Genomic DNA, 15,277 nt, shown 5'->3' with positions numbered 1-15,277 from the left:
ACCAAGCTGTGTGTACTGCAGTCATCCCACTGGCCTAAGTGAGAGGGTAGATGTCAGCTCTCAGTCTACAGAATAACTGTCCTTTGTGTGAGATCCATTATCGTCAAAGATGGGTTAGTTTTATTATGGTGCCAGCAGGTGGCAGCCTACCACCAAGTCAGATTTTTAAAAGGGATGTGCTGTGTATCAAGTCCATGATGCAGAGGATCTCCAATACCTAATACTCCCACACTACACTATTAGCCGGATTCAGATGTCTCACAATTAAGCTAAAATGCCCCAACTCATAATCCAATGGAGACCAGGACATGGTAATTAACCCACTAATACAGAAGACCATTAGACCGCCGTCTGTGTCAGCAGCTCCAGGGCATACAGTACTCTCACCACCAGGCTGTGGGATGCATATTACAAGACATAGTTTAACGTAATGACCCATGCAAAATGTATAATGTACAGTGTGCACTGAGTTGGAGCTGTTAAGAATATTCACCAACATTGTATGCCCAGTAAATGACATGGGTGAAAATAGTTTTGAAAAAGGATACAGTGGTTTGTCATCTAACATTAGCAGTGAGATCTCACATGAATCTATTTTAAAGGTAAATTCTGAAAAATGTATCAAATGCACAAGCACAGTCTGATGATGTGTTTTGATTTACTTCCTATTTCCCTTTCACTGGTCTAACAGTTAGTTAAGCCAGTGGCTTCTTTCATCATGTTCATTTCTGAGGGGAAAAAAAAGTGAATATTATCTCATATATTTGAAGCTTAATCAGCTCTATCAAGGTTTGGATTGTTCACCCTGAGGTTTCTTTCAATTTTTACTTCTATGTTTTCAGCCAAGATTGACAGACGGCTCTCCCGCCCTAAAGCGTGCTTCTATTCATCTAATTAACATGGCATTAAGACATTAGAAATATCAGCTCAGCAATGGAACCTGAGCCAGGTGCAGAAGTGCAGGCTGATACCAGAGTTGGTTGCACCAGACTGTGAACCTCACACACCTGACCATTGTTCCCATTTAGACCTACAGTATAAGAGCCACAGAAGAAACACAGCACTTACATGTACGTAAGTTAAAACAGTTTTTTCTCTTTCTATAAAACCTACAATCCCTGTCTTGTCTTTCCATGACAGTTAATCCAACTATTTTTACTGCAAGTATTAAATTAGTCAGAAACTACAATGAATATTTGATTATATGTTCTTTTAAATTAAGTTCATCAAATTACAATTTACAATTTTAATTATGAGGGAAGAAAATCACTACTGTCTTATGACAACAGACCTGATGGAGCACTGATGTATTGATACAAGCTTTCATAATTGAAATAATTTGTGAGATTTGGTTCAAGAATGAACGATGAAAGTCCGAGTGATTTGCTCTAATTCTTTGTCACTTGCCCACACTTTGCTACTGTACTGAACGTGTTACAGTCCCCAGGGACCAATGGCTGGCAAGGCGGGCAGCCATGTCATATCGCACATGCAGGCAGGGCTCACTGTCTTTGTCATTACAAACTACAGCCTCAGGAAGCCATTTTGCACAAAACAAAGGGTAAATCCTCTGCACGCCTCCAATGTTTCTTGATTTGGCAAGATGCCCAGTTTCACTCCTCAGTATTCAGAGGGGATCAGGGTTTCCCCAATGCACCCAGATCACTACGACTCATGTAAACAAAGAACTGCTTGAATTTGCGGCCTCTCTGACCCCTCAGACAGAGAGGCAAATACATTTTTATCTTCTGTGGTTATTTGAACGGCACACTGATATTTATAAAAAATATCTTCTATGACTAGGTCCCACTAAACAAGTATTAGGATTATTGACAGTGTGTTGAATTAAAAACGATTTCAGAGGACTTTCTTGTTTCATATGATTTGCCCAACAGCAAGAATGAAATGTGTGTTGTGGTTTTGCACTTCTTGCACTAGGGTAAAAATATTCTCACTGTCTTTAACAATATTTTGTCTACATGGCTTTTATGCTTTAAGAGATTCAACCTTTAATAGAAAATGCCATTCACTGCCACTCATGGAGAAAAGGTGTTGAAGACCACTCCATGAGGCTTGAATGTTTCTCATCAAGTTAGTCAACACATGAAACACCTACCCACACATCTGTCACATTGTTTCATCCTTTGTTTGTGTAAAGTAGCACTTGGGTATTGATGCTGAGTGGATTTAGATGATGAATAAATGATTATGAAGATGAATAAGGCACGTTGTTGGACTGTGCTAGATACTGTATGTACTGTTTTTTGTAGATATAGATGGTATACCAGAAGCATGGAGATGAGATGGGAGAGGTTTGTACAAAACTGAGTGTAGGAAAGAATGAGGATGAATGGAGGGAAGCTGATAAGCGAAGACAAACAAAATAGAACGGGCTAACCAGGTATAAGTGGGCTTGGGTTGGCAGTGGCTCAGGAGGTATGGCAGGCTGTTGTCTATTTACATGTGGTTCAGTCCCTGGACTCTCCTGTTCACAAATGCTACGGCAAGACACTGAACCAGTGGATAGGCAGCTACCTTGCATGGACATTTCCTGCCATTTGTGTGTGTGAATATGCTTGTGAATAAAAGACTTAGTGCAACAGAAGTGTGTTGGTGTAGTTGAGGTTTGAACCCTGTGTTAACTTTTCACAATGTGGTTCAGAGTTTGGTGAATGTTCTGCACTATAAGGGTAAATATAAAATAAGTTGCAACCAAATGCCAGTGTTATAAGAAAATAAGTCATATTTTATACATTTAAAAGTGCAGAGATGCAACAAAAAGTGTGACATTTGCTCTTTGACAGATAAGACTACAAAGCTGTTTGAGGTCCAGAGCAGCCTGTTCTGCAGACATGCACCTTGTTACTTCAAATTGCTGGTAGCAATGCTTGTTGGCCTGTTGTCACTTGCCCACACAGGCCTCCATAGTTAAATATGTGTAGGTGCCTAAGCAAGTGTGTGAAAATAGCCTAAAAGTGTGTCTACTACATGTAGCATATTCGCATGTGTGCTCGCAAGTGTCATTGTTGTGCGTGTGTGTTTGTAAGGCAGTGAGAGATCATGCTGGAGAATTATCCGAGCTGGAGAAAGGTAGGAGATGTTTTCCTTCCAGGATGCTGGGCAGGTTTGAGATTGAGGAGTCTGAACAGAGGGGGGACAAAAGCGAGCGAGCCAGAGGGCGGAGGGGAGTGGATGAGCTGGTGAGATGATAATGCAGCATGACACCTCTGAAATGAATCCCTGGTTACCATGGCGAAAAAGCAGGACGGGACAGTCTCTCAGGAGCCTCAAATAAAGCCAGCTGTAAATGATGTTTGATTAGTATTTAGATCATGTTCCTGCTCAGCACAGACATTTTGTCAGCTGTTTGTGCACCAGTACCTCTGCTGTTGTTCAGTCTACAGTTGTATATGTGAATCCTAATTTTTTATTGGAGCTCAACTCCATATTCATTTCTTAACAGATGCACTTATTAGAAATTGACTATTTTTAAGGCCTTTTAGTTTTGAAAGTTGTGTCATTGTTTTTTGGAATCAGTGGTTACCTTAAAAATGACCATTATTGCAATATTTTTCTTGTATCCAGCGATATAAGCGATTTTGAGATGTTTTGTATGGTTCAATAAGTATTACAATTTAGTACTGAGTGGATTAAGTGACTGTCATTGTTTATTCAAAATAATTTAGGTTATGTTTTTGAAGTATTTTATTTTCATGTTATCAAAATGAATATAGCTAATTCACTCAAAGACTAACATTTCCAACACAGTTCTTAGGTTTCTGTGGACAATCCTCTTTGCTAGAAGATTAAAAGCAGGAAGTTATCTGTGTGCCATTTTAGTAAATAAGGAATTGGGATAGGTGGCTTTGACTAACTTATTTACTCATGCACCTTAGCATGTTAAGTATATTGTATTGCTCTTATTTTGAAATAACCTGATACATTTCTATTTGTAAATGCATGGTTGTTCGAGTCATAGAGAGCAAACTAACAAAGTCAATCCATGTAGCTCAGGTTTAGTGACACATTACACAGTATGTGGAGGGTGAAAAGTAATGTAAATATCATCATTTCATTATATCTGAGTTACTCAATTCTATAAATGTCAGGACAAAATAGATGAGGTAATAGTGTATTGTTTATGGAAGGTAACTGTATGTGATAACTGTTTCCCCTGTGTCCAGCTAAGGTCTTTGTGCTGCTGCCTTTAGACTTGTGTTTTCTTCTGTCAGCCTTGCCTTCGATGGACTGCTTACCAAGCCAGAACTAATCACGTCTGACTGCTATCTGTCTCCGTCAGTTACACACTAGGCACCTCATGCCCTCCTACCTCCATGTGATGAAAAAATGATCCCACCACACATCCACAATAGAAACCTGCTGAATGTGTGCAGAAGAGTTAGCTTTAATGAAACATAAGTAAGAGAGATTTTGCCATTAAATGATATAATTTGGCAGTAGACATTGGGCAGTTGATCACACATAGATAATCACTCACTCACACTTAAAATTAATTTTAGAGTTAATGGCTTACCTAACCTGCTTTGGTATAGGAGAGGAAACACAAAATGAAAGAACATGTAAACACAGGTTAGGACGGCCTTGGCAATAACTGAGATTTTATTTTCAGAAGCTATTAATAGAGCTCATGAAATAATATCAAGTTTAGTTTGATAGTAATGCTAAGTGATGCTTAGTGCATTTAGTCTGATGCAGAACTCAATACAATAGTAATTAAACTGAAGTAAAATCATTACTAACTCCAGAAGAGTCAAACCCATTAATATTTATATTTGTATTCCAAATTTTGCCAATAACTTTGTGTCATGTTTTCTGTTTCTCAACATATTTAGATGTCAAAGGATAATCAATGTACTAATTATAACATGCACTATTTGAGAAAGAAAACTAAAGCGTTCCTGTTAATATTTTTTCTATTTTTACATTGCAATGCATATGCATTTTTTCAGTCCAAGATGGTGCTTGCTTGGTGCTTATTCACCTCAGTTCTTTCTTTATTTTTATCTTTATCTAGCGTGTTTGATCTCCTTCTGTACACCATGTTGGTCATTCCTCTTCCTCTTGTTCACTGTCTGACCCGTGCTGCATATATGGGGGATGTCTGACACAGACTGATTGCTCAGCCACAGCTTAAAGGTGACTGCCTTGCTCCTTGTTCCCTAAAGCGCTGTATCACTGGAATCCATCACGGGCAATAGCACCAGTCTCCACATAGACAGATCACACACAATAGACAACTACAAATGAGTAATACAACAAAGGAGAAGAGGTGGCTAAATCTGATAAGAACGAAGAATGTGGAACCACATGAAGGTGTGACTAGAACCACATGGTGCAGGGATGGAGAGAAGATGAATTCGAAGAAGTGCTGAAGAACTTCACCTCTGGTCACAGAAGAATGTACTGGGTGGCTGGGTGAGAATGTGGTGAGTGCATTTATCATTATTGGCTCATACCTCCATCCATTGCTCAATCTGACATCCCTCCTGCTGCTGACATAAATCATGATTTCTCCATAATAGATCCTCTCTCTGCCATGGAAGGGAAGAAGCTGATCCACAGTTCATATCGATTTCAGTGTCTTCTCACGTATTGGGGCTCAGTATAGTGATGTATAATCATTATCAACATTACAGATCTGGGATTTGTGGGAGGCTGTTTGTGTAAATTTGTATTTACATTGTTCAGTGGATGCATAAGGCAATAAGGATTAAATGATACTATATTTGCAGTGCTTGTGTGCCACTGTTTTCTAAACAGTTTCTGTTAATGCTATTGCATAAAACCAAAAACATTAGGGAGTGATGAGGGACAACAATGAAGAAAAAGGACAGATCTTTTGAACTTTGATTGAGTGGAGCAGGTGTTTAAACATTAATAACTCCATTGTTGTTTTGAAATTCAAGTTAATTTGTTAAGCGCACAACGTATAGACCACTAGTATACACCCTGTGACAGTGCTGTGGCCAGTTTACATCATCATGTATACATATGTGTGTGTATTTTTGTATGACAGGTCTAGACTATTGTATTTTATCCTAACAGTTTTGTATACCACTAATAGCATGTTTATATTAGGTTATTTCAAAGATATTTAAAAGCTGTAATTGACAGTTAAGATCTTTGTTTTTTAAAGGCAGCTGTGGAAGCAACAGCCATTCTTCAAATGAAAACCTAAACCAGCCCCTAAATCATTAAAATTCATAAATATTTAAGTGAAGGTCTTTTTATAACTAACTTTTATAACTAAACATTAAAATTTAACATGATCTCTAATAGGTTAACCAGGAGGCACTACAGGTCTTGATTAATCACTTAGCAGCAAATGCATTTTCAAATTGTACTATAATTAGTCATTTTATGTTTCAGTTGTGTCTGAAGGAAACCTGAAGGAAATTTCCACTAAAGGAATTCTTTATTAACAAAAAAAAACATTTAATTAAAATATATGATTATCCCTGATGTATAGCACACTGTGGAAGATGTGTTAATATGTCATTTACTGCATTAATAAGGATGACTTGGCTAAACTCCTTGGATTCTACTTTGCAGAAACAACATTGTATCACATCTGCCAACTGCTGGATATTTCATGCTTCAGTGTTTTACTCAACTTACTGTTGTGTTTTACTCAGCTTACTGTTAATGGAACATTCACAATGGCTGAAAAGGTGCCTAACAGTTCCCTGATTTGTGAGACCTCATTCATCTCCTTTGCCGTTTCCACAATGTGTACATGCTATTCCAAAATCATTTGTAAAACAGCAACATAATGTAAGTGAATCAGCCTATTAGACAAAAATTCTAGTGCCATCCTTTTGGAAAGTGATGTCTAAATATTAATTAACTCTGGTTATTGCTTCCCCTTTACTTCCTTAATGGCTCTGTTATTTTTATGTTAGCTGGTAAAATAATTTCCTGTCCATGGTAATTTTTTTTTGCCTTGCTGCAATTATCCATCCCTTTGAAGTACTTTATATATCCATTGTATTACTACTGATAATAAAATAATGCAAAGTCAATTAATATTATTTCTATTATGATTTGCAGTATGGTGGGCATGTCCTGTTCTTATGCATAATTTCAGTTCCCATTGTTTGTGGTTAGGGCTAATTTACATAAATGGACACTAAATGACTTTGACTGTAAAGACATCACAGTGAAAGGGAGGGTGGATGCATTGACAGAACCTAACAATTTGTCTCACTGATGGTGATAAAGCATAGCTGGCTGCCTAGAAGGCAGGAATGTATAGAAATGGAGGTCTAGAAGATGAGCCAGATGAGTCTCCTGAGTCCTGACAGGTCTAGTTAATAGTACCCATGCTTAACTATCTATATGGGGATTATGAGGTTTATATAGAGCCTAAATAAATGATTGGATGGTTAATTGCAGTGTCTCAGGCTTTTGATAATGGACTGCATTTCCCTAATGATATATCATGAGCAACTCCCAAGATCACTCTAAGTGCCTTTTTGGCCATTGGTTTCACAGCTTAAATCTCACCACTTCTTCAGGTGTCACAGCTCTTTCCAACATGGCCTCATTAGTGTGAAAAGGCCTTCTCTTATTTGATCATTTGGAGAGTTCATAGATATGGTGCTATGAACATGGTCATAACAGGAGAGTTGAGCCTTTGGCCAACTAGATCCTCATTATGGGACTGTTCCAGTATTGCAGGGTGGACATCATCATGACTGCAGAGTTGCTGCTTTAGGACGGGTATGATGACGAACAGGATCGTGTTTTCTCAAACAAGCACTCAGTCCTTTGTCTGATGCCTAAGGATATTTTCTATTCCAATAACACCAGCTCCTCCTCTAATAACCACCTTTTAAACAGAGTTGAACCTGTAATCAATCAATGAAGAAGTTACAAAGGCATATATTTAACGTTGTAAATGCCAGGGTAATGACTGAAATTGTGCATATTGAGTGGAAGTTAAATTGTCTTCCTCAAGTAAAATAGCCTAGTAAATGCCATTAAGACATTATATTGCATTATCAAGTCTCTTGAAGCACCTTTTATGATGCTATAATGTGCAAGGTAGGTATATAGTGCATAATTGAAAATGTAACCCTACCTTCTGTTATAATAGACATACAGTGTTTCATCGCCAGCTGTCACACACTGGCTAAGCTGCTAAGCTGCTCAGAAGAATGATGCTCAAGTGCATGGGCGCGAAATGTTGTCTACTACCCCTTGTCTCATAAGTGGAGCAGTGAGCAGGGTCTGAGGGAAGCAAAATCAGCATTTTTATCTCAGTGCGTGAAATTTATTAGGTTGGCAGAGGTATTATAACTGCTGCTTGTGAATCATCAAGTCTGTATCTGAGACAAAGGCCAGTGGAGGCATAAGAGTTGAGGTCAAGTCCAGTGATGAATGATGACAGGATACTAAAAATGGGCAAGCTGCAAATTGACTATTGATGCCCCCCCCACAGACACACACACATTCCAAAGATGTGGTTGCACATGTTTTTAGCCTTCTTATAAACATAAATAAAACACTAACATTGAGTAGAAATATAGCATTAACATGTCATTCCACAAATGTCGATATTTTAAATTTCACCAGATAATTATTGATGTGATATTAACATTTGCAATCATTTCAAGTGATGATTAAAAAGAAAGGTTTCAGTAGCAGATATAAGCAGATAATTATCACACTGGAGAACATTAACACAGTGCTGTAGACCTCTGAATCAAAAGTCCAGCTGGAGTTCATAACATCAGCAAGCCCTGCACTCCACTCTCATTATGGCTGTAGTGTACAGTGGAGTGAGTAATCAGCCAGAGGGCCACATTACACACTTTTTCTCACTGAGGACAGAGTGCCATTCTGCTTATGTAATTGTTTTAATGTACCATATCTGAGAAAAGTGACCACGACGATGGAAGACTCTTTAGATGAAGAGCTCTTAATGTTAATTAAGGAGAAATTCAACAGTAAGAGATCCACCTTAATTTTGCATATGTGCACTGAATATATCCACTTAGCATGTTGTCCATCCATCCATCTATACCTCTTATCCTATAGAGGGTCACTGGGGGAGCTGAGGCGTTATGAGGTCACATTGAGTGAGAGGCAGGGTGCAGCATAGGCAGGTCACAGGCTGGACATAGAGACAGACAACAAATCACACAAACATTCACAGATTTGGGTAGTTTCGAATCACCAGTACACCTAACCTGTACGGCCTTGGAGTCTGGGAGAAAGCCAGAGGATCCAGAGAAAACTCATGCAGGCAGAGGGGGAAAATGCACAACCCAGCACCTACTTGCTGTCAGGGAACAGTGCTAACCACTTTAGGGGACACTTTGGGAAATATGCCTGTTTGGATTTCTTATTGATACCGTTTTCATGTGTGTGGGTTAAATATGATGTTACAGCTAGCCGTCAGTTAATATAGCTTATATTACAAAGATTGAAAACAGTTAGCCTGGCTGGTTCAACACACTGCATCATATCTATTTGAAATTCACAGAGGTTATGTGCTGTATTACGTCTTGATCAGGATCCTGGACTCTCCACTAGTTGCCTGGCAACTATTCCTGACAAAGACGCCCCCATAAAATGGCACCTGGCCATTTTTTCACTTTGGTTTTTATTAGAATATGTTTATTAGTGAGCTTTATACATACACCATGTATGTATCCTCACCATTAGTCAGAGAAAACCTGCTTGTTTTTCTCTCTAGTCTTCGTCCTACCTTTGTTCTTCAGTCTTCTCATCTATGTAGCTGCTTTTGCAAGGAAAAGTGTAATTTTTTTAATTATTTAATTGCTGTTTGCTTTAAGTCCTTCTCTAATGAAAAGAATTCCATGAATATGCCTCATACAGAAAGAAAGATAAATCGACCACCTAACTGCAGGAACTGTTAAAGCACTTCAGCCACAAATAAAAATGGGAGATGGGGGGTGTAAGTAAATGGAAAGGTTATTATGGCTAAAACCTGTTGCCACTCCACCTGCTCCCTATGCTGTTTTAAAGTGCACAGAAAAAGCCTCCTCACCTCTAATGGCAGTTTACAGAACGTTTACCCACAAATGTCATAATTTGCTCTAACCACTGCAATTATGCCATTTTTTAGACATACAGTATAATAATGACATCTCATTTTAAACTTAGTTGAAGAAAAGATGTGACTGAATTGTTGCTGGACTTGGCAGTAAACCCCCCCCCCCTCTCTCCAAAGAAATAATACGTCTCCAATTGTATGTGTGTAGAAAGGAAGAAACACATCAACAAAAGCCAATAACAAGAGAGTGGAATCTTGAAAGAGCAAACAATCTTGAAAAAGGTGATTTCTAAAATTGAATTAGAGGTTAAAGGTGCAGGGTCAAACATAGTTATTTTCATGTATTTTAATATGAGGAAATAGCCTTGTTGCTGTTGTTTCATTTAAATAGAAAAATATATTATATTGCATATATATGTATATATATATATATATATATAATTAAATTATTATTTTTCATTATTTTTCAGTATTATTAACAAATAGTTTATTCTGCCAGTAGTAAACACCTTGTTCATACTGGATGGCTGAAGGTATGGTGATTCACCACCTGCTATCTTAAAATAATGTATAGATTATTTGTTTATTTCCATCCAGAGCAATGTATAAAACAATGGTTAAATCCATCTTCTCCCCTTGTGGTGCTCACAAGTGCAGGAGAATTGTGGGGGAGGCAAAGTCCGCCCTGTTTCTTATTCACAGGGTGGAAGCTCTCTGCCTCAAATAATGGATAAATAAACAAGCGTGACGGGCCTGATGTTTATCAGTTCATAATTTAATTACATTTTGATGGAGAGCTCTGCATGCAGGCATAAGAATAACCAAAAGTGTACATTTCTGTCAATGTCATGCACAGTGTGGTGTATTATTATTGTAGCAATATTCAAGTGAATTTGATTCCATAAATAATGAAGCGGGGGGCAGTTGTCATGGCAATACTACACATACACATAACAAGTGTACATTGTCTTCTAACATTTGTGGTGTTATTATTTTTGGTTTTGTGGTTGAGAAATGTCAAATGTGAAAAAGAGGGTGTGAGAAGTGAATTCTTAAATTGTCCTATGCAACAGACTAAATATATGCAGGATTTGAGATGTAAATTTTATCCTCTGCTTGTTATTAAGAATTTGAAAGTAGACCCTCTAAGCATGACAACAATAGGTAACAACAACCTGTACTGCTTTTTATGTATGCAGCTCAGTTTGAATTTGTATTGATGTTGACCTTTGGGCTGTGAATATGACTCCCTCCCCTCTCTGTGTATGCGTGTGAATGGACAATACTGAGCTGCCCTGACAGGCATGTTTTTGATAAACCAGTGCTCTCCCAAAGGTGCTAGAAATGAGACTGACTTGATTTGCATGATTGTATTGCCACAGTGTCTCTGTGAGCATGCTGGGGTCAGACCAGTCCACTGTGGTATTAGATGGAAGCACGCTGGTGAGAGGGAGTGAACACCTCAGCGAATACAAATAACACATAACATTCCTGTTGTTCAGCTTTCCTATATATGAAAAGGACAAGTGATGGACTGTGCTGTACAGAGAAGGGGCTCTGGTGTTTGAACAGTATTATATCACACTGACACTCAAATGGTTGATGGCAGGAAGCAATTCAAATATACCTAATTACTGTTAGATAGTTGTTAATGTGACTACATGTTGCAGCTAATTGCCTGGCACACTCAGTTACACTGTAGCTGCATAGATGAATTTCTGGTGATCCTTGAAGATACAACACATTCACTAATGTCCTGACAACAACATCACACAGATGCTGCTGATTGTGTTATACACACCTGTCATGTTAGCTACTGTGAAATATGAGCAGATTTGGACATGGTCATGTAGTGCTACAGTTGGAAAGAGGTCTTTAAATATATAAAGTGTGCCTTTTCAGCAGCTGGAAAATTGGGTATAATATTTGGTGCTTAAAATGTAGCTCAGCTGTTTTTGCCCTTTATAGCAGATATTTGATTTTAAAGGCTATAAAACTCAGTCAGTTTCCTAAAATGGTGTCCTACATAAAAGCAAAATTTTCTGCCACAGATTGAGTATTTTTTGGCTTTTTCACATGATGAATTTTAGATTTGAAGTTGGTGTGTTTCAGATGGAAACAATGTGATGCTGCAAACGTCCACTTATGATTTTGTATAGTTCAGTCATAGTTAAAGTTTGAGAAACTTTAATAATTGTTTCTTATTCAGGCTTAAATATTTAATGTTATAGAGCAATATATAGGATTTAAAAACACATTCTCATTTGAGTAAGAGTGAACAGGGCATATTGTACTATTTGAAAGATGCACATTACTGAAATGTTGGTCTGTTTCTGGCAGCTTTCAAAATATTTTAACAATTTCTGTTTGGAAAGTCACATAGCTTAAAATAGTTTTAATAGTCATCTTCCTTGTCACAGCAAATAATATTAATAATAATGCAAAATAATAAGGATTTTTTCTAGTTCAGCAGGTAAGTCTGAAGCTGTGTTGTGATTTACAAGGCTAAATTTGTGTAAACCCTGTCCAGGCTTGACTAAATGCAAGTGTAGCACATTTTTTTCATGTAAGCCTGCTACTTTCTGCTAAATGTTTTTTTTCTGTAATGCACTGCACAGATAATAAAAACCCAGTGGATCAGTGTCCCTAGACATGGGCACATAGGGACAGAAAATAGTAAATTTTACCACACCGACTCCAGTAATATATTAAAAGCATAATGAGTATTTATACCCTTAGTCACTTACCATCACATCACGTGTCAATATGGAAAAATAAATATATACCTGGGTAAAAGATTTATGATGACATCCTTTACAAAACCCAATGCAGCATCATTAAGTAGTCAGTACAAGTTCTTTCCCACTTCCCAGTCAGGTTTCATTGTCTAGAGGAGGTATATCTGAAAAGAATCGTCTCTTTTATTTATCTTTTGCTTAATCAAATAAATAAATAAGCAGACTAAAGTTTGGTTGAAGCTTTGGCATGAGACTATTTCTGTTTTAATAGCAAAGAAAAAGTAGAACCAACGTCATAAAACAAAATATCCAGTAAATGACTACTTGTGCTCCGAACGGTTAAAATGAAGTGGACTGTCATGCTGACAGAAAGAAAGAGGTCACAGAAACCAGCAGTGGCTTCTCACACATTTATGAAAGATTTTATAATTGGACTGGCAGTACTGAAAGATACTAATCGATATAGAGAAAGGGACTGAAGTTCGAAATTTAAGTTAACTCTGGTACAATGCAGCAAATCCTAACATTTATGATGATTACAAATAAGATAAATATATGAAACAACATGAAAGAAAGGCTAAGTGAAAAATATATCTGTGCATTTGTATTTGAAAATCACTATTAATGTAGATAAAAAAATTGCTAATTTAAAGAAAAGAGAAAAAAAAAAGCAGATTTCTAATTCACTGCATCAACTGTTCAAAAAAGGGCTTGAAATCAAAGAGTTGAAATGGCTTTGATGAATGAAATCAGTGTTTGTGATGCCAGGTTTTCTGATGTTCCCCCTTACTATTTTTTCTCTCATGCATGTAATTTGCACGTTTGTGTGTCTGAACACATGTGATGTACCTCCTGTGAACATGCTGGGAGCCATTGCTTGTGCTCTGCCTTTCATGGGAGAAGGATCGGACCGCAGCCAGACTGGGTAACACCCATAAAGAGCGGGGGGCCTTTATGCACTTTCTTGAGCCGTCATTCTCTTCCCATTTGCTTTCCCCTCCTCCTGCCATGACAGCATAGATTAGCCATTGGAGACACAAAAGGGGCACATGTCCCCCTCACCCACGACCAGCTCCCGCAGACCTGTACATCCTAATAGGGATTAGGCAAGAAGTTAACAATGAGTGAAAACGTCCTTCAGGAGCCATTAATTCTATTCTGCTCTGTGTCACTTTTCATCCTAGGCTATTCACAACCCTGTGTTTGAACATAAGGTATAATCCTCTTAAATATCAAAAGTGGACAAATCATATTAATTTAGACATTGCTTCCCCAGGCCCGAGGGCACATTATTCACTGGATAAAGAGCCCCAGCCTCACCATATGTTTTACTGTCTCACCCACCTCTACCAAAATTCAAGTCTTTTTTCATACTATTGCTTATTTGCTTTTATTTTGATTGGTTTCAGAGTTATTCATGAAAAAATGAAAAATAGATCATAGAAAATACTAAGCACATGTAGTTTAAAACAGAAAACTCATTTTAAATACTAATATTTCATGTTACTATAGCTCCCTTTGCTACAGTCAATTAATTTTATGTCTGAAATAATGAATTGTTTATTTCTTTATTTTAATTTCAGTCATAGTCAGTCATAAAAGGTAACATCTTTTAAGACCTGCAATATGGAGGACCAACATGTTCAGTTGGTGAGTTCATGTATCAGTTCAACAAGTTGCAGCTAGTAGATCTTAGGCTCTCTCATGTTTCTGTTTGACTTATAAGTGTAAAAATAGGGTATATAGAGACATAAAACATTTTCAGAAAGGACCACAGAGTTGTAAAGAAAACATCTGACCACACTGGAGAAGCTGCAGCCATGCTTTTTTTCTGATTCTTCTAATATATAATAGGAATTGGAAATAACAATAAAACATGTAGCTGAGGGTGCTTCAACTAAAATGCTTAGATACAGTTTATGTAGTGGTTAACTTTTTACAATAAACATGCTCTTCCCAAAACTCTCCCAAAAATTTAGGAAAGTCAGTGCATCAGCATCTGTGTCCTGGTCACATTTGTGCAACCAACTTCATTTCCACTTGAATTTTATCAACCTTCTGCTGGCCTCTCAAGGAGATAGTATACGCACTCTGACATGAATTAGCCCCAGATCGACTGAGATTGCTTTCCCCAGGGGAATTCACGTTCAAAGTAGTTCCTAGCTTTTCTCATCCTTCACTCCTGTTTTTCTCCCCTTTTCGTTCGCACCGTGGCCTCCGGCTGGTTTTCTCCCCAAGCCCGTCCTTGTCACTCACCTGTCTGTGAGACATCAGACTTCTCTTTGTCTGACAGACAGGTGGTAGCAATGTCTGACGGAGTAATTTGCCACAAATATACAAAACATAACTGATCAGAGAACTGTCACCCAAGGTGGTAGAGAATACCAGAGCACTAAGGATGGAGGAGAAGTCCATTTCTATTCATCACAAGTACTGACAGATGGTCCCAATTCTCATTTTCCACCTTTCTCTACTACATCTCTCAGCTCATTAT

Source organism: Mastacembelus armatus, chromosome 14, assembly GCF_900324485.2.
Source record: "Mastacembelus armatus chromosome 14, fMasArm1.2, whole genome shotgun sequence".
NCBI classification, from domain to species: domain Eukaryota; kingdom Metazoa; phylum Chordata; class Actinopteri; order Synbranchiformes; family Mastacembelidae; genus Mastacembelus; species Mastacembelus armatus.
The sequence above is the reverse complement of the archived record's forward strand: the minus strand, read 5'-3'. Positions refer to the sequence as shown.